Genomic DNA, 26336 nt, shown 5'->3' on the forward strand with positions numbered 1-26336 from the left:
CGGACCCAGCACAGATCCCTGGGGGACACCACTAGGTTACAGGTCTCCAGCCAGACTCTGCACCACCAGCGACGACCCTCTGCGCTCTGCCAGTCAGCCAGTTCTCAACCCACCTCACTGTCTACTCGTCTATCCCATATTTCCTCAGCTTTGTTATAAGGATGTCGTGGGAGACAGTATCAAATGCCTTTCTAAAATCAAGGTAGACTACATCTACCGCTCTTCCCCCCATCCACCTAGCATGTGACAGCATCATAGAAGGCCACCAAGTTGGTCGAGCATGACCTCCCCTTGGTGAACCCATGCTGACTACTCCTGATAACCTCCTTTTCTCCAGTTGTCTGGAGATGGTATCCAGCACAAGCTGTTCCATCACCTTTCCAGGGACAGAGGTGAGGCTGACAGGCCTATAATTACCCGGATCTTCCTTCTTGCCCTTTTTGAAGACCGGAGTGACATTGGCTATCCTCCAGTCTTCAGGGACCTCCCCTGTTATCCAAGACCTCTCAAAAATGATGGAGAGTGGTTCGGCAGTGACCTCCGCCAGCTCCCTCAGCACATGTGGATGCACCCCATCAGGTCCCATGGACTTGTGGACCTTAGTACTGCCTAGGCGCTCACGCACGTCCTCTTTCCTGACTAAAGGGAAGTCTCCCATTCCCCAGACCCTCTCACTGACCTCCACGGTGTGGGATTCCTGCGGGAGAGCCTTTTCACTGAAGACGGAATAGCAGAGACTAGTACTAACATCCAGTGCAGCATAGAATCATAGAATCATAGAATCATAGAATCATAGAATCATAGAATCATAGAATCATAGAATCATAGAATCATAGAATGGTTTGGGTTGGAAGGGACCTTTAAGATCATCTAGTTCCAATTCCACTGCCATAAGCAGGGACATCCCCATAAGACCACGTTGCTCAAATTCCCATCTTGGCCTTGAACGCCTCTGGGGCAGTAGAGAAAGCACTCACAACCTTGTTGGTCGACCTGTTCCCGTGTCTCACCACACTCACAGTAAAGAATTTCTTCCTAATATCTACGATAATCTTCCCTCTTTCAGTTTAAGGCCATAAATCTCCAACAGGCATTAAGGCATAAAATCTCCAACAAACCAGAGGATAATGTTGAACTGGACAGCATGAGGTGAGGCACAGAAAATGCATATACAATAAGAAAGAACAAAGCTGACTGATGGGATCAGAAAAATATGATGATCTACTTGGCCTTAGTACCTCCCATCACAACCATTCTATTCATATGTCTAGTCCAGCATATGCTACTGAAATCCATGCATCTCTTTCTGACTACTCAGAATCAAAGTCTGCCATGCATAATAAAACACTGTTGCAGATCTGATTTGATACAATGCATAAAACTTCCATCAGCTGAACATCAGTAATGCTATAGCTATTTCAAGATGTGACTTTATGATTCTTAGCTTTGTTTTATACTTTAGAAGATTGATGAGAGGGGCTTGACTGACGTCATTCAAGACATGCTGTAAACACAGCTAATTTAAATATTAGAATTCCATAACATTGCTCAGTCCAGATGATATTTATTAGAAATAGCCTGTTGTTTTCTTTATTTGTACATTTTTTTTGGAAGTCCTTATAGCCTTTCCAGGAAGTAAAAATTCTATATCTTTAAATAAGACACATCTGGTATAAAAGCATTCAGCTTAGTGCAGAAAGATTATACAATGGATGAATGGATGCCTTTAAATGCGAATTGATCCAGAAGCCCTCCTGTACAGAGCTCCTAGAGCAAGGCAGACAGTGTGAGAGTGACAGCACAGAAAAAACCTTTCCCTGGCTGAGTCTGAAGCTCACACAAGTCTAACACAATTGTACCTGCAGATAACAGCTAATTTGGAGGCAATAAAGAGGTCACACAAATGGAAAGATATTCAGAGTGAATAAGGTTTCTGTTTTGACTTGACTGATGAAGCCAGTAGCTGGTAACTAGACAGAAAGGTTTTGCCTGAGCAAAGTTTATCACTATAAGGAAGTTTTGTTAGTGACAAATAGGTGAATAACGAGAAAGGCTTTGTTAGGTGAACCATTTAATCCTGAGAGGATGTCAGGAGTCCATTAAAATAATATTTCAACTTTCAGTGCTCACTGCTTTTGTTTTTGTCTTATTTGTAATAGAGTAAAACAGGAAGCTAATTCTTTCATAGCATGTTTGAACAGTAAAAATGAACTGGTATCAATACTTGTTTGGCTGGTTTGTGGTTTTCACAAAAGGTAGTGCTGAGGTACATTTCTTTTCCTAGTCATTGGAAGCAGCTGAGTCTGAGACTTTTAAAAATGACACTGGAGAGATATAAAAATTGAATACAGAGCAGCCAAATACCAGGAGATAAGAACTGAAGAGTGACCAACTGCCTGTAAAGCCAAAGCAAATATTTCCATCAGTAAAATCAGCAAATAAGTTTAGGAAACATGATACAACTAACAGCTGCATATGAACATGCAGTGTTTGGAATAAATTCAAGGTAAGTCAGTGCTCTGAATTTGCAGCTTTGGAAGTCAAGTCACATACATTCCTGGCAGATAGTGTGTGAGTATCTTAGCAGTGATTGCATTTCCTGGAGTGTGCCACTACATTCACTGCAACATAGCATAAATGTGAAAGAAGCTTATTATTAGAGGCTCAAGTTAGTAACTCCTGTGGGTGGAACCATTAAAAAAATGAGTTGGTGAGCACTTTGCATCATCAGTGCATGACTGTGTCCAGCTTAGCTGGATTCTGTTACAATCTGCCATTATTGTTGGTTTGGGCAGAAATTGTACTTCTAGCATGAAGGCTTGGCTTGACAGCAGGCAGTTGAGACCCTTGAACTTCTTCTGGCACTCTGTTGATACTCTATGTGTACACCAAGCCTGAGGTACCATGAATATGTGCCCTGGGTCTGATGATCTCTCTTTATTGTAAATAAATCTGAGTGACTTTACTATGCTCTGCTGTGTCAAGATATGCTCTATCTTGTCCGTATGGACCAATCAGACAAATCATGCTTGCTTACTTCTATATGACAAATAAACACATAGCCATCTCCTTTATAAAGGAAATGTGGATGGATGTCAACTTAGGACTAGTTCTGTTCTGTTCAGTGACTTCTTGCTGACGTGTGACAAAGAAAAAATCAGTTTTCTGACAGGAATAGAAAATTCTACATTTCAAAGAAAACAATAGTTTTCACAAGTGTTTTGAAGGACACTGGAGACTCCATTCTGATCTCATTTATGTCAACTGGAAATTTGATAATTAAATTCAGTAGTACCAGTAAAGCAGTGTAGTCCTGTCAGAGAGCAGTGTGGTCAGAGAAGCTACCTTTGGAAGAACTCTTCCCTAGTCACCTATTTGTTTTTTTGGATATTAGATATCCATGATTATGAGTATATTTCTATCTTTCATAGCATGCTGCTATGCTGTTATGCTGGCAGAGCTGAGCTATGAGCCTAGTTTTTGAATGAGACAAGAAACAGCCCTCCTGCCCAAATGATTGCTGGTCTTAGGCTAAAGCAGAATACATTTTAAAAGCCTATATTTACTATTTAAATGCTCCTCACAGAATCAGATGATTTTCTTTAATACCTTGTTTACATAACAGATGACTGCTCACTTGATGCCACTGTTTTCCGGACCAAATATAATTATGTGATATTTAAAAAATATATTTTTCCTGGATTGATATTTCTGTTTTGTATCTTCCCACAATTCACCACGTTGTGTGTTTCTTCCCTTATCTTTCCCTTTGAAAGTATACTTCTTTCTATTCTTGTATTGGTAGATCCCTCTCAGCCTCTGATTCGTATATAAAATGCCAGAAATATTCGTGCTACATTTAAGGGGGTTTAATGACACGTTCTTCCTTTGCTTCATATACAGCTGGTTCTGCCAGAGAGGGCAATCCTCTCCATAGAGACAACAAGAACAATACATAGTGAGCTGTTCCCTTGTACATGCCAGCATTTCTCCAGCAGCATAATTCAGCTACTGGCAGGCAAAGACTCAGCAGAATTGGTCTTGGTGTCTTTAAGCCTTTTTACCTTGCTGACAAAACCTGCTGTTCTCCAAAAGGGATTTTGAGGTTCACAGATTTATTTTGCTCTTCCTGTCCCATGCCAAGGGTAATACAACAAAAGGAAGGGTCTAACAGAAGGGTCAGTCAGTGACCCATGCCAATTGCCTACAAAGGAAAGGTTTGATCCACTGTTTTTTATTGTAGGAATTATCACTATAAAAGAAGTATCACTATGAAATAATAGCTACTGCAGAGCTACTACCCATCAATTCATAAGGACAACTGGGGAATGAATAAACAGGGAAAAGGGAAAGGAAGGATAAAGTATACCTTTATATCATGCCAGCTAGCTGAAGATATGCATCAGGAGAAATACTTTGCAGAAGGTATCAGGTTCAAGCAGAACAAGTTCTGTCTATTTTACAAAGTTAAAACAGTTTTTAACTTCTCATTTCATGGAATCGTGGTATTACAGATGCTTTTGAACACTTACTCTGAGCATGACCAAGGCTGATACCCTTTAAGCACTATCACCCTTGTACAGTTGCCCTCTCCAGTATCTCTGAAATCCTTGGAAGAAGAAAACCATGCTCTCTTAACAGGAAAATTTCAGCTGTCGTGAGCCATATGTGTTTACCAATCACTCCCAGTCCTTACTCTGTGGGACATGCTGATTCCCTCACAGAGATGCCTGTATTAAGGAGAAATGTCTTCCTTTGCAGCTGAGATGGATTAAGCTGCAGAATACCCACCTCTTTAAAGTTTTCAACTGAGCAAGAAGAGGCAATATCTGGCAAGATCAAAGTGGATAAGCAGCCATGTATCTTCCCAGCAAGTGCATTCCACATCTGTGACTGCCTCTGGTGCCACCAGAGTAGGGAGGTCTCCTGAGCTATGTCCTTCACACAGTTCTGGGCTGGAGTCATAGCATGGCTGGTCCTTAGGTGGGAATTTCAGCCTGCAGTAGAAACAAAGGATTTCAATTTCCTTTAGAGAATTCCTACTTCTAATGAGAATGGATATGACCCTTATGCAGAGAAAAAAGTTTTGGCAGCATCAAAATGCTGATGTGAGGTTTCAGGATGATTCAGATGAATTGTTCAACTGGAAAAAAAAAAAAAAGGAAAATTAGAAAAAAAAATTGAAAGCACGTGAGATTCTTGCCTTTTAAGATGAGAATGAAATGATTCATAAAAGTATTTACAGAGTTTGAAAGAGGCTCAGTAGTTGAAGTTCAGAACTGTAAACAAAAAAGTTATTTACAGAGCTCTGTGAAGAATGCATTCACACCTGTCTTTTAAGCTCCATGCTTTTTCGCCAGTCATTTGTCAAAATCTTACCAACATGGCATGGTGAACACTCCTTATATGACATTACCAGGTAGGACAATACTGCAGTAATATATATTATCTCTCCTAGAGCATTCCTTCATTTCTAGTATCCCCTTTTCCTCTGTGACCCTTCTGCTCTTTCTTGGATACCTCCCAAGATAATTCTCTTCTGTTTTCTTTTTTGCTGACAGTTTCCATTTAAAAGACCTTGGTTTCTGCCTCTTTGTTTTCATTACAGAATATAAATCAGAAGATCTCTGATTAGCTTACTTCCTTGTTTTTTTTTTCAGCCAGGATGATGTCAGTGCAGCTCAGGGAGTGAAGTTTATCAGTTAAATTGTAGGCTCTCTGCTAGCCAAATCAAGAGAGCTTAATGTTCAAAAGGCAGCTACAATTGGTACTGCTTTTGCTTGTGGTTAGAAAGAAAATTTGCATGAGAGACATGATTTTTTTTGTGATCAGGCACTGGTTTAAACACAAAGGAAGAAGTAAAACCTAGTTAAAATGTCACAGCTCCCCTTTTGTTCCACAGGAACCAGCCTCCGTTATACTTAGTGACTCATTTGTTTGATAGGTGTGTTTGACATTACTCTCACAATACTGCATTTCTTAAAAACACTAACATGGAAAAGGCGCACTCTGTTTTCTAATAAAACAAATGTCCAGCTTTGTCAAGACGCACATGATGATTCACATAATTCACAAACCCTCACAAGGGTTTAATGTTGCCGCAAAGACTGAATGTTAGTTTTTGTGTCACAGCAGAGTGTATGGTGGCATTCAGATACCAACAAAAGAGAAGATAGCATAGCTTGGGTGTATTACAGTGCTTTTTCCTACCCATGCTATATGGTTTATTTTATGTAGCATATTTAACATTAAGGAAAATGTAGAATTTAAAGGCAGGTCTAACCTTTATCATCTGACAAGTCAGATTTGGTGTTTGGAGTCAAAATCACGTTCCATTAGGAAAAGTCACATCAAGTCGTATCCTCACTACTTTGTTTATTTATAGAGAAAGCATGTTTCCACCTTATTTCTCAATCCATTCAGATCTGTTTATTTTAAAATGAAATATTCTCACAATGAAGCAGCATAGATTGTATTTCCCCAAACACAAAATAAAATGTTTCCTCTCAGAGCAGTGCCAACTACTGACACTTATAATCAGTGTTAATCAGTGAATCCTAGCCTTGCTCACTTCATTTCAGGGTCTCAGCCAAGGCCCTGGAAAAGGCATTTCTCTTTGTTAGGCTTTCTCCTCCACCCTGCTGTGAGCTGCTCATGCTGGTTTTTGCTGGGTTGAGGAGAGATGGGTTATGGTGTGTGATATGTGCCTATATGCAACCCATGAGATGGGGACCTCTAAGTGCTAGTGGGATGTCCTCAGCTGTACAGTTCTGGATGAACAGGCAGAATGTTGTGAACATCTCATTCCCTCTCAAAACAAGCCTCTGTGGCCCCATGCCCATTTCCTGGTAAAAAATTATCAAATTGCATAGAGCAATATTAAATCAGAACAAAACCATGACAGTGGATTACATCAAACTTCTTCTGACATAAGGCAGATGCCTTAGCTCGCCTTGAAATGATGAAGTGTTGCAATGAGCTCTCAAACCAGCATTCAGAAAAGACCACAAGGCCTTTCTTTGGGGCTTTTACATTAAATGAGGAAGAGCCTGAAGACTACTTGCTCCTGACTGGATAATTTGAAAGTTGTATTTCAGCTCTACAGGGCTGAGGTACTGTGGACATTTTAGTAAACATAGCAACAACAAATTGATATTCAGTGACCCTTCACTTTGCTAGTAATTTTTATAGTTGTTGTAATTAAGAATCACAGTGAAAACCAATAAATATTATATTCTCCTTCCTGTTCAAGGCAGGATAAACTGAAAGCTGATATTTTTCTAATCTTAAAATCTATCATTCCATCCAGAGAATAAGGATTTCTGAAGATTTCTGAAAATGGCCTTCCTTTCTGGCACAATTTATCTAAAAATAAAACTTAATGTAGTTGACGCCTGCCTGAATTTCTTGAAAGCCTAGAAGAAAAACTGGTGATACCAAGAGACACCTGATGATTCAGCTCAGAGACGCATCAACTGTTTAGCCTCTCATTTAAGAGCTGAAGAAGTGAAAAGACTGCTTTTATCATAACCCCTTGCCACTTCTGTACTGGCTGGCTACCCATTTTTGAGTCTCAGGTGGATGAACTTTGGTTTTTGGAACGTCACAAATTTTCTTTAGTTTTTATTTTGTAAAACTATGCTTACATTAATTAAGCAATTTAATCAAGTATATTTTTTTTCATTCAATGTAGAAAAAAATGTAAACAACCTTAATCTGTGATTGATGAATACCAAAGTATTAAATCTGTAGAGATACGCATGGTTTTTCATAGCCATGCATTGTTGAGATATACTCTTTTAAACTTTGGTTACAGCTCTCTAGTTTTACACAGACTGCCAAAATGCCTCGGGAATTAGTGCCATGACCTTAGCATGCAGCAGGCGGGAGACAAAGAGGTGAGCTAAATCCTAACTCACAGTTAGGATATACTAATCATTTTGTATCATACAATCAAGAATGTTGCCACAGAAGCAGTCAAAAGCCAAAAGAATGACAAATCAGCTTTCTTATCCAGGCTCTGAATTTTAAAGCAAGCCTGTGGAATAGCTCTCATAAATGACTCATTCTGTATGTTGAAATAGCCCTGCCTGTGACACATCACAGGTCAGGGCAGTTACCTTTGCTGAATTCTCGTTCAAACTCCTCAGCTGAAGGCTGCATCTGAGAATTTGGGAATTTGAAGGCTGGGACCTTTTCCAAATAGAGGAAACCATCTCCTTTAGGCTGCTGGTTGAAACAGTGGGGGGGTTGTAGTGAAACCAAAATTCTTGATGGATTACCTCCTATGGAAATACCTACATGGCCACTGATTGAGCAAGTGGATGACTTAACTCCTGCTTCTAGGGCACTGATCCCTGTGAGACAGGTAGAGAGCATGCAGGCAGGTACAGAGATATGGGGAGTGAACTTGCTCTGCCTCTGTTTGTCCTGGATACCTGGTCTGTAGTTTCTGCCACCACTCTTGACACCTCCCCTGGGCATACAGACAGGCATTGAAAGAACTGTGTGGTTCTGGACATATAAAAAACATGAGGGCTCTTAAATCCCACAGTTTATAGATTGAAAACATACTTGTGGAGTTTAAAGACTTAAACTACCTATGTTGCTAGAGAAACTATCCAGGAGTTTTATAAATGAAACATAAAAAAACTGTAATTACTGTGGTCAATTATGGTAAATTCAACAAATAGCTTTTTTGTAAACAAACTGAGATTAGAGGTCATCACTACTGATTCTAGGGACAAATCACTAACTCTGATAAAAGCAGAACTTAGCCAGAAATGTCATCCTTTTAACTTAAATTTTGAATTAGCAATTGTGCAAATTCAAGCAATTCTTTTTGAAAAACACTTGCATTTACTCTCACTAATATTTCTCCAAATGTCATTATTCCAGGATGGGCTTTTAATCTTAGTGATAAGGAAGAAAAAATGAATAGAAGGAGAACCTAATGCCACATCAATAAACCAAAAACAATATGAAAAAAGATGAACACAAAGTGGAGTGAGATGATGTTTATCCTCTTTCCCTGTCTATAATTTCTTTCCTAGTGGAATAGAAGAATGATTGATGAAAATTTTAATAATAATATTTAATATACAACATTGTGCTGATTGGAAACTCTCACCAAAACCAGAGTTTCATGCCCTAGATATCTTAAATATACAATTAGAACTCACATGGTAGAACTTACTGTCAAGCATAGCATCAGCCAAAACACTGAATTAAGCTTTGATTTTAGATTACATTTTGCAAAGATGTTAAACAGGAGGGTTAATTTTTGTGATTAACTGAACAATTTAGAGAAAAATTATCTCAGTTTTCAAGCCACTGATTCTCAGATAAAAAGTCCTGATTAAGTTGCTCAGTTACTTGCATTCCTGGTTTACAAGCTGAATGTCATGTCTGAAAGATGAATATCTCAGTAGGCAGCTCAAGTCAAAATAATAAAGTTTCTCATCTCTTTTAAGCCACTTAAAATATTTTACCGTTGAGTTTTTTGACTTCTTACCAAAAAGAGTGTGCCCAAATGTCTAGGCTGTGTTGCTTTGATTCATATTTTGATTCTCTGCAATGAGTATTTTGCGTTTACTTTGCACTCTGAACAGGTGCTAGAATGTTTTAATACTGTAATTTGTTCTGAACTCATGATGTCAGGGACACAAAAACATACTACTGAGGAAGTTCTTTTTTTAAGGCAATAATTACCAAGAAATATTCTGCAGTCTGAACTGTGAACACCTCTCAGTCAAGTTTCCCAAATGAAATTCCAGACTGAAAACTTTCAAATTTGTGGTAGTACTGATTTCTTTTTCTTGTAGAGTTACGTATCCTTGCTGTTTGCTCTCCTCTGTGTCCCATTTTTGCTGATGCTTATACATGTGCTATATTCACAGGGGCAAGAATTAGCATTCCAGGCTAGTCCAAAGAGCAGGAGCAAACAAAAAAATATTTAGCATTGTCACTAGCTTCTTGATGATCTTTTGACATGCTTGGAATAATTTACTTTGGCCATGTAGATAGGAGTGTAGCCTACCAGGTAACGCATTAAGTGTAAAACAAATAGTCTGCAGAAACAATTCTTTGGATTAAAGGCAGAAAGAAAATATCACCCTGAGCAGAGGCTGAGATTCAAGAAGGTGAGTTCATTTGGAAAAAAGACGGGATGTCTATCCCAGTACAACTTTGCATTTTGGAATTGAAAATGTTAAATTTGCTCTATATACTTACAAGAGTGTTGTCTATGGCATGCTGCCATTGCTAAACTAAACAGCATAGCAATAAAACATCTTTCCATGCTGGAAAAGGAAGTAGAAGATTAGTTTATAAGAAATAAATTGCATAAAAATATAAGAGAAATCCCAAGGGTCTCAAATGTGTAACACACTGGGGAGAGCTTGTTTTATATAGCCTTTAGCTTGAACTAAGCAATACAAGTGTACATAAAGTATTTGCTTAAGGAGGCTCATATAATGGATTTTATTTGCTTTTCTCATGAATTGAAAAACAGGTCTCTACTACTATGTAACTTTTTAGAAACTATTGTCCTGGTTCTTATGCTTTATTCACACTTAATATTTTTGTTTTTGTTTTTTAAATTTTTGATTGCCTTTTGATAGAAATATCTCTGCTAGTATAGAAGATTATAAGTCACCTATGCCTTCACACTGTAGAAAGTCTTCTTTATAAAGATTTATTGTGTGGTTACAGTGAAAAATTTTCTGTATATTAAGAAAAAATAGGAAAAAAAAAACAAACCTAGAGGAAGAAATTTTCATTTTGCATTTGGACACCTGGACCTGAGATAAAATTTGTGTTATGTTTTGAATGGAAGGGTGCAGTCTTGCAAATCTGATAAGCATGGCAGTGTTAAAAGGACACAGATAGACAGATAGACTAAGCAATGACTTGAATAACAATTAGAAGACTTTTCTTCATTTAACATAAGTTGCATAACCCAAGAGCCACCTGTCAATTTAGCTCAGTGAAAGTTTCTTTCACCAATCCTTTTCTTTTTATTTTTTCTGTATTGTATAAAGAAGTAAATTTTTAGTGGAATCAAAACATTTTTAAAATACATTTTGCCAAATCTTTCCTTAACAAATGTAAACATTCCAAAAGCTCCTTGTGATTGATTTGACACATTCTTACAATGACATGTTGCCATTTGAGACCTGGCATGATTTCTTATTTCAGCAAAACTTCTCATTTTATCTGTCGTCATTTGGAAAAAAATTCTCAAACACTAACAAAAATGCACTTCAAAGGATTTCACATAGATTAAGGTAGGTTTTTTGTTGTGAATTTTCTTTCTTTTTTGGACAGGAAGGGCTCAGTCAATTAAGAAAACCACACATTTAGAGTTTCCTATGTGAGCATAGCTAGTGAGCCAAAGGAATGATGTTTTCATCCTGCTTGACAACAGTTAACAGTTTCACTTCCCCTTCCTTCACGTGGGTAGGCACGAAGTGACCAAAGGAGTTCCTTTGGAGCTCACTGTGACATGATCATGGGCTAATTTGACCTTGAAAGCTTTTGACTAAACAGTGACATAGGTATGGAAATCTTCTCGAGTTGGTGAGACGATGCATACAAGGATAAACACACACATTAGCAACTGCTTTTTCTGGGAAGTGTTTTAATAATGTGTTAATTGATGGCTGTGTATTGGCAAAATTGGATCTTTGCAATTTTTCAGCTTCTTACTTTCGGCAACTGCTGCTTTTCCCTCTGCAACACTTTTCCTAGGGGGAAAAAAAAAAAAAAAGTTACAGAAACGTTAGGATTCTATATCACGGTTAAAATCCAGGCCCCACCCCACAACTTTCAAGCGCCATTTGTGGCGGAATGACAGTCATTTGGTGGTGGGAGCAGGAAACCATCTGGGCAAGAGCCATGACATGAGTGAGCCATGGCAGTGCAAGACAGGAGCAGGACCTGAGGACTGGAGCAGAAGTCTTTCCATCTATTCAAGTACGCAGGTTATTTCAACTGCTGAGATGCAACGGGCAATTACAGGACCCTAGTTGCAGGCCTGGGAGGGAAGATTGCTTCTCTTTGGCTCTGTGCCCTTCTGTACTGCAAACACCATCCTTAATGAGCATTGGCATAAGCCTTGATGTTGAGTGTCCGTAGCAGATAGAGGATTGTTGCTGTGAAACTATGGGTAACCTGAAGTTCATTTCTCTCAGAAAAGTCTGACTTTACATCCTGTTCTAACATATATGATTTTGAATTGTCACAGAGCTTAACTTGCTCACTCTGTATTTTCATAAAAAGAAAAATAAAACCTTTCCTTCCTGTTGTAAAGCATGACTTTACTTTCATAAAAGCAGATAAATGGAGTCCTGCCACATTTTCACGCTACAGAAAAAGGGTCACTTTATGTCTTTTATTGGTTTTCACTCTATTCTCTGTGTGCATTTTTTTGGGTGTAACTGATTAAATTTTTCTTGTCTCAAGTTCCTGCAGGCCTCATTTGGATACAATGCATACTTGCCTCACTTCAGTTCCTGTAGGCAGTGATGTATTTGATCTGCTGGGCTGAGATATGCATTTCTTTCATAAGTCCTAATGTAAACACTAGAAGTAGTTTATAGCTCTGAATCAGCATCCAATAGCAGTGATGATTTAAGGCAATGAAGAAGTGACATAAAAAAGCCCCTCTACTCCAACTCAAGATCTTAAGGTGGTTCTCTATTTTCTACTTAAAGCTGCAATCAGAAATGCTGTAAAAAGAACTATTAGCTTTCTTCATGTATTTTTTCTTCTCTTTTGTTTTCTTTCTCCCCCCTCCCTCGCCAGTCCTCCGCTCACCCCTCCCCCCCTACTGTTTTGGTCAAGTATAAGGAAGTATTTCTTTTCTGTGCTTTTTTTTCCTGCCCAGCAGTCTTGGAGCTGAAACAGAGTCTTGCTGACAGGCTTTAATATAAGGAAGTTTTGCAACAAAATTTACAGCTAGTATAGAGCTTGTAAGTAAATGCCAGAGGGTAACCACTGTGGTAGACTAGCTAGGTATTATTGGGCATATTATCTGAGCAAGATGCTTGCTCCTCAAACAAACACCTCATTTGGCGCAGAAATTTTTCAAGGCACCCACTCTAATTGTTAAAATCTTTCACTTGATTAGTAGAGTTAGTTTACATGCAAATTAACAAAGTGGCAGAGAGACAATCGTAGAGAATTGCATTCTGTTTCCAGGGACCAGCTTTAAACACAAATTAGAGAATCTCTTCTTTTGGCATTCCAAATAAATTTACCCAACATTCTACAATTCTGAAATATTGCAGAGAGTGACACAGAGTGACTTACAATAAAAGTGGCGTTGTTTCCTTTTGTGTGTGTGATTTTGTTTTTCAAAAATATTTGAAGAATAAATCTTGCTTTTATACATCTTGTTAGCACATTTCACTGTACTTAGCAGTTTGATATCAAATGAAAAAATAGACATTCATTTTACCTGGCAGTGCTGCTTAGTGTAGTGGCTTGAGCTGTGATCAGAGCATCTGGATACCTGGAGTTTTTTTCCAGCTGAGCCACTGTTCTTCTGAGTGACCGAGCAAACATGTCTCTGCCTTTTTGGTACTTTGCTCCCATATAGTGTCTCTCATCTAATTAGCTCGTGAACTCTTTGGAAGAAATATTTCCTCTAGATTTCAATTCATACAACACCTAGCACAACTGATTCCTATCTCGGTTGGGATCTGTGGTGCTTCAGTCATGCAAGCACTAACAACAAAAATAAGAACGCTGTGAATCAGCGTAGCTTAACTGAAGCTGATTTACAAATAAAGCAAAGGCTCTGGCCTACAGTCTGGTTTCACTGTTATGAAAAGAGAATGAAGTAAAAGATCAGTAGAAATCTTTTCTTTTGTCTCCCTTTTTGTGTCCTCCAGCTGTTTGCCTGGAAAAGGCCAATCTCTAATTAGCTAGTATGTAGTAAGGAAACAACACTCTATTTCCTGTGGCTCTCAACTTCTCACTGCACTCCCCATACTCATTGGAGTAAAATCAGAGGAAAGTGCTATTTTTCTACCCGCTTAGATTGGAGAAGAATGGAGAAAAAACAGACATGTTAAAAGATAAAGCAACAGTAAACAGAGTTAAATAGTTGTGTCCAACATACTTGTGCCAAAATGTCGCTGCAACTCCAATATCTTCTTGTACAAGACTACACAGCTTGGTGTTAAGTAAACTGCTATTAGGACAGAATAAGATAGACAAAAAAAAATTAAAAAAAAGCGAAGTATTGGTCATTATAACTCATATTATCAAAATTGTCATTGCTTGTGATAGCCAGCAATTTTGCTATTTTATTTACTTACTCTTCCTTTAAGGGGTTTTGAGACTTAATTACATACACCGTTTTACCTAAGTATATATATGCTGCATTGACTGAAGCTCATTTACTTGCTCGCATGGGTACTGAAGGAAGTCAAACCAAGCCCAGAGCTGTACTTGTGTATTCAATTATGAATGATCAGTGGTGCTTTCCTAATCTGTTTTTCTTGGCTGCTCTTCTGAAAAGTATGAGCAGTACAAGTGTTTGATACTCACCTCATGGTCAACATTTGCAGATGAGTGCTTTCATCTTGGGTGCTGTGTCCTTGTAGAAGCCGCAAGCCCATGTTAGCATGGTTTCTAAGACACACTAACTTTGCTGACAGGCAGTTTTATACTTCTGCAACTCAGAGTGACAGGTGAGTGTGAAGAATGGATAACACTTTGAGAAAATAAAAACTGTTCCTTATTCTGAACTAAATCCTCAGGGCTTGAAGAGATATTTTCTAATTCAACCTGAGAAGGGCCAGACATCAGCTTGAGTTTTTTTTTCAGCTGCAGACTTAATGCAGAGACCTAAGTAAGCAATTAGTGTTTCAAAAGTGTTGTGTCTCCAATGATTCCAGTAGGATTTGCTGGTTCACTATTTTTAATTAACTGATAAAGACTTGGAAACCTAACTCTAGGCAATTATTCTAAAAAAACTTTGGATACTATCTTGCAGCAATATTAATTGTTCCAAATTAACAATCTTCAATTCAGTGCAAATCTGAAGGATGTGAAGTAAGCAGGGTGTGACAGCACACACAGAATGAGTACCAAAATATAACATTCATAAAAAATCAGAGAACTAAATTAATTTGGACAATAATCTTATTTCTACTATTTCCTAAGTTTTCACTGCTTTATTCTGAAGTTTTTCATTGTCAGCTTATAATAACAAAATGTACACTGGATGTTTGCTATACCAAATTATGAATTAAATGTTTAAGTATAAATTATATTAGAAAAAAATTAAATTTAAAATGCTGTGGTCAAATTAACAAGCTGTGATTCTCTGTTACATATTAACCCTGATTTTTATGTGCTTGGTCACTTGCAGTCTATTTCACTAATTCAAAGAATTCACTACACGTCTCTCAGTTATTTCCAGGAATTTGAACGAGCTCATTTCTTTACTCTTACTTGCAACAGGAATCTCAATGAAATTCATCTAAATATATAAAAGACTTTTTATCCTCTAAAACAAAACTTAAAATAACAATTCCTTTTTTTTTTTTTTTCTTTTTCCCTTGCCAGTTAATTAGTGCATCGAATTACTGTTCAGACCCTTTATTTGAGACTTTAGGTTAAATCCAAATGGAAATGAGTTTGGCTAGTGCATTTTAACCTAGATTTGTCAGCCTCACAAAGTCACCATGCAATTTAGCCTACTTGGCAGCTCGGGTTAAGAGACAAGCAGGACAGGCATAGCTGAGATTCTTCAAGCTGGGGAAGACTGCAGCACTTTGACAGGACTGCAAACACACACTTTCACTGCGTTTCCTGCTCTATACATGCTTCTAGCTGCTGTTATCACTCCCTTGCCTACAGGAACAACAGAAGTGGTTCAGTTTTTTCAAGATATACAAGAAAACTACTTTTTAGGAAAGCAGTAAAATTATTCTGAACATAAGCATACTATAAAATTAATAATAGTACACTTTGGAAGCAGAAAAAATATTCAGTCGGCCTCAAACCTGTTTAAAGTTGGAGCACCTACAGCTTGTGGTATGCCAAGTGAATAAGGGTGGAGGCATCCCTCCTACCTGTGTGTTAGTCATAAGAAGCTATCCCTAGGTACCCCTGGATCTATGGTAATTGGGGTGATGTAATGAATGGGGTGGCCTCATGCCCTGCCTATGTAGTGGAAAGGAGCTTTTCTGAATTTCCTAAGACCATTTTGACTCAGGCCTTTAGAGTCTTTGTGAATGTTGACAGCAAGCTCAGCTCAGCTGGTGGCTCCTGTCCTGAAACAAGAAGATGAGCAGAGTACAGGCTACCTGCTGTCACACTCAGTAGAACCCCTGGGACCCCATCAGTGATAAATGTCGATTAGATTGCTCTACCACTTTGCAGTGGTGCTTCTAGAAGACTTATCAGCAGGTTCCTTCAAACGACTGTCTTGTTAGACTCAAAGCTTTCTTTATATGTGATGAAGACAAGTGAGCAAAGCGATGGGTCTTTTTTTCATTCCAGGTCGTCCATGCTGAAGGAGCATGACTGGACTGAACCAGGCCTTCAGGCAGCTCCACACAGGCTGGAGCACATCCTGCATGGTAGCTGTAGGCCCTGGTGGGAGGCTTGTTTGTAAGCACAGAAGCATAGTAATTGTTTGATTGCTTTGGCTGTTCCCCAGGACGGCCCTGACATGGAGATACAGTATCTCCAGGATCCATCCTGTCACAAAGCCGTAAAATAAATAAACAAAGCATGATATTTTAGGCTCTGTAGTCATTGCATCACAGGATCTGCTAGAGTAAAGGTTGTTTCTCCTGCCAGTTGTGGAGTGAGAGTTTAAGGAAACTAAAACAAACTTTTACAAATTCTGACCAAAGCTACAATTGCAAAAGCCCAGTGAGATACCAGAGGGGTGGTAGAAATTCCCCCTGCAGTTACAAATCAGTACATTTTGTTCATTTTTCCAGAACACCTGGTCTCAAAATCCTCTGGATGTTATGAATTCCACTGATGGCACCATCCTTGATAAGCCTGATAACTCCTATCACAATATGATCTACAGGACAAAAACAACTGTCGAGCTAACAAGGCCAAGATGAGCATCACTAAAGAATGAAGTGTTTAGGAGAGTGAGCTTTTCTTTAGGAAGCAGCCAATAAAACTTTGCAGGGCTTTGAAAAGAGTTTATTTGTATTTAGGAGTTGGAGGTGAATAAAATCAACTCATAAGAATTCTATTAATGAATTATGTCTCATTACTCAAAGGAAGGAAGCAGATCTTGTGCAACTATATTTTCTCAGAAAAGAAACATAGATATTACAAATTTTGTTTTATAGCATATTTACAAGAAAAAAGAAACAGGATCAAAATTTGTGCCTTATGTTTTTGTTTGCCATTGAAGACTCATTAAAAAAATCAATCTTGTTACCCTAATCCTACAGAATTTTGTAATGCTTTGAAAGAAATTTTACAAAATATGCATGGACATTTATTTTCACAGACAAAATGTAATCTTTTTTTTAAAGTATTTTTTAAAATTTAATGAATTCATTATCCTGTCCCTCTGGAAATACATTTCAGGAAATGTATTTAGTCTTATACAAAATCATAATAATGTATTCACCCCCTCCCCCCTAAAAAAAATAGAGAGAAAAGTACTTTAATTTATTATTAAATGCAATTATCCTTAAAGACATTTTTGAAGTTTCTAGTATTTTCCATTAAATTTTCTCAAAACAAATAGAAAAAGAATTCCTGTTAGATTTTGGCAGGTTAGGAATTGTCTCTTTTAATATGAACTTTCAAGCACTCTACTGACAAACTGTTTTTAAAACTAACTAGCTCGTGTGATGGAGATGTTAGCTAGTAAACCCTCTAATGCCTGTCTCTAAAGACAAAATATTTGGATAATCATTTTATTCTGAAGAAGAAAAATAATACTGACTATTTCTTTTAATAGTTACCAAGAGCAGGTTTGCCATATAAATGGGAGGAAAAAGGGGGAGGGGAGGGGAGGAGGAAGGCAGGGCATATAAAAAAAACTCAGTATTTATTGCTTTTTTTTCAATTGAGGGCACAGAAAGAACTAATTTTTGAAGGAAATACTTTCATTGTCATTTCTACTTTTTTTTTTTTTTAATTAAATTCTATTAAAGAAGAAAAAACACCACCCTACCCTGAGAACAACATTTCTGGTTCCATAAATTACATCTTCCAGACAGAAGCCTTGCATTTGGTGAAAAAATGTATTTATCTCCAACTTACACTCGCTATGTTTTTTGTTGTCAAACCCAGTCAAGGCTGATTGGATTGATTTCCTTGTTCATTTTTCAGCTTCATTGAAATCATCAGTGCAGGCAATTCAAGGTTTTCTTAGTTAATGTCTCACTCCCTAAACCAGCTGCCTTAAAAAGTTTTTGTCAGCAGAGTGCTTGAAAGAGCCAGATTAAGAAAAGCTATGTCTTACTTCTGAGATGTTCAGGTACCTATTAGCTAAGCACATACACATTTTTCCAGATCCTTGACTTTTGTGCAGTATTTCCTCATTCCTTACTCCTCATGCTTTCATCACAGTCAGGATAATGCAGCAGTGCAAGAGGATGCCCAGGGACCTGGAGGAGAACAGGGCTTTTAAGACAAATAGTTCACAAATCAAAAGTGGCAGCTATGATCCCTCACAGTCCTACTTTCTGTCATTCGGTGACTGCAAGATTAGCCCATTTATTGTGTATATGTATACATTCATGTGTATCCTACACAATTTTGTCATGAATGACTACTAACCAAACAGTACTGAGTTACAGTCTGCAGGATCAGGAGCAGGTTGCACGTGCAGTATTGAGAAAATAGGCAATACTTCCTGATAGACTCAAGCAATGCAAGAGGAAATCACTTAGGTATGAGACACTTCAGTCTTCTAATATCCAGTAGAGAAGTAAATTTGAAACCTCAGGTGGCTGAATAGTGCAAATTGTACAAACTGAAGGAAGATAACTTAGTAAATCTAACTAAAAATGACAAGATCATTTTTGTCCAGACTGCTGTGCTCCATGGAAAACCAGTAAAAGCACTGAGAAATGATTTGTTAAATTTACTGAATTCTTGACAGTGGCAGTTACCTATATATTGGGAAGCAGCTCAAAAGTAGGTTACAGAAGTCTCATGAAAATAAAACATGCACTGTTACAGGCAGGAAAAGATGAATTTCATTGTTACCACAGTGTCAATCTATGCAAATACTAACCTCTAAGTAATTGTAAATTGTTTAAATGGTGAATATTTAGAAGAAAAAAAATGAGAATTCTGTGAATAAGAAATTACTATTCTGTCAATAATAGCAAATTCTGTAAATGGGTCTACTGATATTTGAATATTTATTTTCTATTATTTAAAGAATCAGATCTAAAGCAGAATGCACATAAAGCATTTGTAGTTTAGAGATTATGGATTCATATATCACATTGCAAACAGTGAAAGGTTAATGCTTTTACTAGGACTCTGACTATGAAATGCGTTCTGTTATTATTGTTGTTATAAAGTACAGAGATTTATCAACAGTTTTGCCTTCTTATACTGGGTTTCTGCAAGCAGGGATAGTAGTTTGCTCCTGTCCTATGATGGAATTCATTGAAATAATTAAATATATTTGTTTTCTGCTTTGTTTCCTCATGAGAAACAGTCTAAAATTACAAATGAATTTATTGGATGACTTCTGCCTGGAGCTCTAGACTTTGATAAAATGAACATCAGACAAGGATATGGTACTACGGACGTGGCACACTTGTACCAGCCCCACTGACAATATATACAGTACTATTTTTATAAATGTGTCAGCTGATGCAGAAATTTTAACAGCAAGAAGTTACACATGCAGTCAGTACTAATGCCAGAGACTGAAGAATTCATAAGGCCAAACTACTATCTAGCAACTACTCACAAAGAAGGTTTCATAATTGAAATTATGCTAAACCCCCACTTTTAAAGTCAAGCTTGCAGTGGCTTGTGTATCAGGCTACTATTGATCTGGTCAGCAAATCCTATTTCATGGGATAACTTAAGAGCAAGACAATCATATTTATGCTGCCTTTTCTCTGAAAACAGTATGTATCATAATTTGTCATTTGTGCTTGAAACAAAATCAGAACCGATGTCAAACCAAAAAGTAGAGGGTCATTATTCCTCATCTCCATCTCAGTTTCCTCAGTGTTTAAATACAAAGTCAATTATGGTTTAGCCACATTAAATATTCTTTGATATTTAAATTTTATGAATAATCCAGTGCCCTTTGTTCTACTATTGCAAATCTTAATGAAATAAGATGGTTTAGCTGGGTTTATTCAAAAGTGAATTTGTGAAGTTACAAACACCCTTCCTCATTATCATCATAAAAATAATATCATGTTATTTCTGCTCCCTGACTGAAGATATCACATTGTTATCCAGTGTTTCAGGATCTGAAAACTGGGGGATGGATCCTCAGGTGATGTACACTGGCATAATTCTGAATTTGAATATAATTTTGGTGACTCATATCAACTGAGGATCCTGCTCTAGTATTTCATTGTATTTTGCACAGTTTCCTTTATTTGTTTATTACCTGAGTAATACTTCCAAGGGAAGGAAACAATTGTATGTTGTTAATTTACCAGCCGGAACAAATTTAAGCATTTGGAAATGAACTGCTCACGAATAGTGCAGCAATGAAGAACTGTTGGACAAGTCCCTTCAGTAAATCAGAAGCTCTGGATGCAAGTCAGGAATTAGCTACTGGGTGAGGTCCTATGACCTCTATTAAGCAGAATGCATGATCAGAATGGTCCCTTGTGACCTCCAACTCTATTCAGCTTTAGTCTGTGAATTAATGATAATTGTGAATAATTTCTATAAAAGCATTCATGCAAGAAGAGAAAAGCAGTAAGGAGCAACTTTTGCAATGCTTAGCTGAACACAAGGGTACTGTATGCTGGTCATGTCTGCTCTCTATGAGTTTTGCTGAAATTAACAGAAGAGGGAAATTTTCCCACCTTTGTTTAGACTACATTTTGAGTCAGTGCTCCATTACCATTCCAGGAGGGACTACAGCTTCAGCTGCAATTATAGCAATACAACCTGAAAATTATATATTAGTAAAATCAGTTCATAGCCACAATACTGTAGCTGGAGCTGAGAGCAGAGGTATAATATGACCTTAACAGAGTAAGCATTACAGGTAAAAGATGCTGCCATTTCCAGCATTGAAATTACTTTCATTTTCTGACAGCGTACTGAACTACTTAGTTAAGCTTAGTTAAGCTCATTGGAAATCAGAATTTGTAGTGGACATTCTCACTCTTAATATGTTCACATATTATCTTTCCCTCCCGTCCCCTCTCCTCTTCTCACCTTTCCTCCCCTCCCCCCTTTCCTTACTTCTCTTTTTGTTAATTGGCTTTGCTAAGAGATACGAGAAGTTATGGAAATAGACAAATTTCCAACTTCTGCTTCCTGAAATGTTAATGAACATAGAGAAATTGATACATTATTTCAGTTTTTACGCATCTCAACCCTACTGAAATTTAGTGCAGTGGACTTGATAGTACCAGTAATTAGTATCTGGTATCTAAATTTCTCATTCAGTATGAGAAATGCACTCAAATCAGTATCTAAATTTCTTATTCAGATGCTTTCCAGTCTCACTTGAATGGTAACTGGTTGCTCGACCCACCCACCCCTTTCTAAGCAACTCAGAAAACAGTCTTGCTGAGTTCACTGCATTGCTTCAGGGAGGGTAAATTTTATAGGTCAAATTAATTTCTGTTGCCCCAGACAAATACAGTTTGCAATACCCAAAGGGAAAAAAAAATTCAAACCAAGCCAGTAAGGATTTCTAAAAGCTCATGCAGGGGCCTTTTAACCATTTCTTCAGCTTTTCTAACTACACAAAATCTGACTTTAGGTCAGGTCCTATAACATATAACTTGAAAATTATCTGTCTCCTATTCAAGATAGTATTTAATCCCATTAGCAAACAAGGAAGGAAGACAGAAACTGGCAAAATATGAGCTTATAAATTACTCTGTTTACTTATTTACTAAGGATTTAGTAGCAGTTCTTCTCTTCCGTATTAAGTATCATTACTTTTGTTATTGGAACATGGATTTTAAAGGATTACAATGTAAAGTTCTATTCAGCTCAACAGAAATGGGAACTGGAGTTTCTAAGTCAAATAGGAAGAAAATCAGGAAAGCCTATGCTGCTTTGTGCCCTGAAGGCCATATCCTGACGTCACTGAACTGGTGGAACCCTTTGCAGTGACACTGCTGGGAGAAGTCTGGGTTGCCTGCAGTCTCATACGCTGACTCAAGGCATTTGAGGTTCCAGAGGAAGGCATTTGCCACAGTATAAGGAGGCCCAGCCTTCCTCCTTTGCTGTGGGAAGGAAGATCATTGGGGAGATAGCAGAGACGATGAAGTAGTTTGTGGGAGGGAGATGTGGATTCAGTGCATACCTCAGCAACCTCTTTCAACAGGAAATGAAAGCTATCCAGATAAGGTGTTGATTGCCTCACCAGCACAGCCCTAGGCTGCAGTTACTGCAGCTCCTGCTACGTGCAGACTTGAAGAGGACTTAAACAATTTAAGTAGATATGAAAAATGAGGTTGGAGAGTGGGGAGGGAAACACCACACAGGAAAATCAGTCCTTCTTGTACCATTCCTGCCATGACTTGAATCCGGAGCTAACTGTTTAACCTTAAAATGTTAATAGGATCACAAACAATCTCAGCAACTTCAGGAATTCAGAAACTTCATACCTTCAACTGTTTATGAAGGGATCAGTCATGGTAAAGCCATGCAGGTATCTTACATTGACTGAGTCTCCACAGAAAAAAACTTTGTTTTGAAAATGTGCTTTGATTTGTGTATATATATATATATTTACTATATTCCATATAAAGAAGTATTACAATTACTTCCTAAGCAATATTTAATTTCTTCAATATCTTTTGGAATGGCGGGTCTAGAGAAAAAGAAAGGAAAAGAAAAGCTGAACTTCTGCAGCACCACAACATGATACAGAAAGAAGAAAATCACAAACAGGGCTTCAAAAGGATGAAAAAAACAGAAGAGTGGTTGAAAGACAGCTGAATCCCACACAGGCATAATAGGCAGTGTTGAATGATAGACAATCAAGTTCATGTCCTTTCTACTGCTGTAAGCAAAGAGCTTAACATGCTGAGTCTGACCAAAAGCATCAAAGAGTGCAGTTTAAGTCATGGGATAGTGTGAGTCATTCGGAGAATGATCTTCAAATGCTTCTTCTCACTCTCCACCACCCTTGAGAAAGCCAATTAGTTAAAATGGTGTGAGTTTACAGAAGGGATCTGCAACACAGAACTTACTGTGCAGATTGAACAAAGTGAAGACAAAATGTTTTATTTTAGGAGATGATTCTATTACTGTCAGGATCCTCATAAATATCAGCCGAGAAAGTAGTTTCAACAGAGGAAAAAGAAAGTAGTAGGATCACTACTATCATTTGTCTTTGGTATTGAAGTATTGTAAAAGAATTGTGAGTCTTGACTTTATCCAGTGTTGGGCATAGTCAGAAAGTAAGAAGCAATAGGCTCACCTTTGCTAATATTTAAGTTTTGAGAAGTAGTGATACTTCTTTGAAGAGCATTCTTTCCTCCCCATCTATTGCATTTTGGCTCTCATCGTGGAACTGTCATGGAATTCATAAAATGAATTCCTTTTTGACAAAATTAAACCAAAAGAAATTCTTCCCTCATTTACTCTCACAGGTAATGAATGAGTCTGTGGGGCCAGCTCACAGAATCATATAGAATCATAGAATGGCCTGGGCTAAAAAGGATGACAATGATCATCTAGTTTCAACCCCCTGGCTATGTACAGGGTTGCCAACCACTAGAATCAGAAGTAATTTGAAGTAAAACCCCTGAAGAACCTCCACCTGAAATTGGATCCTCAGCTACAACTGTTTTTCTCCAGAAAGCTATTCATTCTGATCCTGGTGGAATCTCACAGGGGGTTGTGTGTGATGGTTGTCATATATATTTGACATAAGGATCTGTAACCAATAGAAGGAAATAAATACTTCAAAGGCATAATTTATCAATTTGAAAGAAGTATCTCCTGTTCAGATGAATCTCATGCTCAAAATTATTATTTTTCCTGCAGTGAAAAGTATCTAGATAATGATGTTTTGGGTAGATATTCATCCAGTGAATGGATTTACATAGTGGATAGGAACAGCTGGTTTAAAATGATGGCATTGATAGTAAATAAGAACATTCAGAAAAGAATTACCTGATTTTTCTGGGGCTGCCTCTACTGACCGGTGCCAGAGACAGGACTAGGCCTCATATTTTTCAACTGCTATTCAAATATCCTCTGAGTATATACAGTAATTCACTGGAATTATTTGCTTTTTTGATGTTGTGTGGTAATCAATTTTGTTTTTATGTCATATGAAAGCTTTTTTCTTAGAATTACTTGTCAGATTTTTTTTCCATTAAGAAGAATGCCTCAGTTTTCCCAGCATTGTAATATTTTGCAAATGCTTGTGTAAATTTGCTCTTGTGCATTAATTCACCAATCATATTGTGAACACGTTTATACAATGCATTGCACTGATTGCACTGAATCCATAATATTAATTTTTATTTATCAAGCAATATTTAATGAGATCTTTTATGAATTTAAGAGATCTAGTGTTCTAGTTGTAAGTAGGGATGTCAGCATGAACTAGAAAAATAAAATTAAGCCTCCAGTTGCTGAAATGGTTTATACTACATTAATATTAAAAGCCTATAATTTAACAACCTGCTTTCTGTTTCCATGTGTTAGAAATGCTGCTAAAAAGATGTACCAGAATATTCTGTTGTAGGTCATGTTGAGTATATTATTACAAATTTTCCAGTTTGTTTGGAAACAATAACAGAAATACTTTTAGCTGTAGGTAAATATTTGGTTTTCTTTTGTAATGAGTCACTGAGTGAAGACTTATTTTCATCCTGTCACAAGTCATAGATGTACTTTAAACTGAAAGTCCTGCAAAAGGTAGCAAGAATATCTACACTCATTCGAATCAATATTCTGGAGAGTGAATTTAGGCATAGATAAAAACTGAACAAAACAGGACTTTTTCTGAAATCCTCTCTGGTCACACATTAATTTTATAGAAATGTCTTGCACTTTGCAGTATGGCAGTAGATGTAGTGCTTAAGTAACACTGAAAAAAATGAGTATGCAGTGAAGAAGTGAGTTTAAAAAACAGCACGAGGTAATTCAGATGCCTAAGAACATAGTGCCAGTTTTAGCAGTTCCATTTTAGCAATACACATCTCAAGTCTGTGTAATTTTTTTTTATTTTGCATTGCAGGGGCAGAACAGCATTTTAACATGACCAGTCACTTTTTGGGAGAGAATACCTGTAAAGGAATGAGACATAGTTGGAAAGACTGCAGTTCAGATGACAGGCTGAAGAGATCTGGGAAAAATCTGAGCAGATGGCTAAAAGAAGATTGTAATCATGTTTAGTTTTTTTCTCTTCACAACTTGAATAGGCATTTCATGCCAGAAATTCCAGTGTCTCTGGATGTCCTTTTAATCAAACTCATCTTTCTCTTTCTCTTTCTTACCCTTCCAGAGCTTGCCAGCCTGATTCAGACAGTGTTGCAAAATAACAGTCCCAAATGCAGACTGTTGCTCTTCCTGATTATCTCATCACAAAGAAATTGGAGAGATCTGTTTCTTCTTCCTTCTGATGCCATTTGAACTTTCCAACATCTATTTTAATTTTAGAGCTTTAGAAACTGAGTCTTACAATCTTTTTGAGTAAATTACTGATAAACCTCTCAACAAATGTCTCTTCAGGAATCTAGTTTTTCTTCTAAAACTGGTATCAGACTAATAATTGCATGTCATCTAAAGAAACAAGTCTAATGTGATATGTTTGCCACTCCAACAGTAATCTAATAGGCAGCACATTGCATGTGGACGTTGCAAAGGTGTATTCCACAAGATGAAGCAAATTCTTGTTGCTATGACCACAAAGCTTTATGAATGCAGCTCCAAGTAGCAGACAACCAGAAGAGAAGCAACTGGGGAAGAGCAATACATGTGGTTGATTCAAAGTCTTTTTAAAAAGTATCTTCAAGAAGGTGTGCAATGAAAATATGATCAAAATGCAATATATTCTGAAAACATTCGGTGCCAAATGCGACTCACACAGTGAAAGCAGTACTGAAAATGGAGATTCAGTAGGAAGACTTGAGCATCATGCTGACACTATACAAAAAAAGTGAAAAAAATATATGTGTGTATATATATAT

The sequence above is a fragment of the Meleagris gallopavo genome, chromosome 2 (genome assembly GCF_000146605.3).
Source record: "Meleagris gallopavo isolate NT-WF06-2002-E0010 breed Aviagen turkey brand Nicholas breeding stock chromosome 2, Turkey_5.1, whole genome shotgun sequence".
NCBI classification, from domain to species: domain Eukaryota; kingdom Metazoa; phylum Chordata; class Aves; order Galliformes; family Phasianidae; genus Meleagris; species Meleagris gallopavo.